At 41.1% G+C, this 842-nt stretch overlaps 1 non-coding gene across 1 annotated transcript; it reads right to left on the bottom strand.

Annotated features, from left to right (window-relative positions):
* Positions 1–296: 296 nt before the first annotated feature.
* LOC145593240 (small nucleolar RNA R71) lies at positions 297–402 on the bottom strand. Its single transcript, XR_014102612.1, has one exon. It is a non-coding gene; the product is annotated as a small nucleolar RNA R71 (small nucleolar RNA).
* Between the last annotated feature and the right edge of the window lie 440 nt (positions 403–842).

The raw sequence follows: 842 nt of genomic DNA, 5'->3' as shown, positions 1-842 counted from the left end.
GGCAAACGATTTTGAAATTAGGCCGGCAATGATCACCCTAATTGAGAGGAGAAAATATAGTGGGGCAAAGAACGAGAGCCCATTGAACCATCTTAAGGAGTTTGAAAAATATTGTAACACAATCAAGGTTAATGGAGTGTCTCAAGAATTTATCCGCCTTAAGTTGTTCCCTTTCTCTCTCATAGGAAGATCTTTGGAATGGCTAGACAAAGAGGTGAAGCCCAATTCATTGAAAACGTGGGATGATGTCACTAAAGCTTTCTTGTCCCGTTTCTATCCTCAAAAGAAAACGGCGGAGGCAAGGGCTTTAATTCAAGGGTTCAAGCAAAAGCCAAATGAGAGTCTTTATGAAGCATGGGAAAGATTCAAGGAGTACCAAAGAGAATGTCCTCACCACGGAATTCCAACATATCAATTGATCCAAATCTTCTATGGTGGTTTGAGTCCTCAAGGCAAGGCATGTCTTGATGGAGGGGCCGGTGGTCCAATCATGAACAAAACCGAAGAAGAAGTTGTGGACATAATAGAGGATGTGGTGACTTACTATAGAGATTGGAAAGATGGGGAAAGAGATTCTTCAAGCAAGCAATCTTTGTTGTACTCGATGGACCATCTCAATGCCATTAACAATCTTTCCTGTCAAATGACAAACTTGGGAAAGGAGATGACGGCAATCAAGGCCAAGTTGGAAAGTGTTTCTTCCTCTTCTCAAGCTTCAAATCTTCCCTCCCAAATTAAGAGGAGAGGTACTTCTTCTAACTCTCAAACTCCTTCTACTTCACATAATATGCCTATGGGATGTTTGTTTTGTGATGTATGTGGATCATATGACCATGATTCTA

This window comes from Chenopodium album, chromosome 18, assembly GCF_948465745.1.
Source record: "Chenopodium album chromosome 18, dcCheAlbu1.1, whole genome shotgun sequence".
Lineage (NCBI taxonomy): Eukaryota > Viridiplantae > Streptophyta > Magnoliopsida > Caryophyllales > Amaranthaceae > Chenopodium > Chenopodium album.
This window is presented reverse-complemented; position numbering and strand designations above follow the sequence as displayed.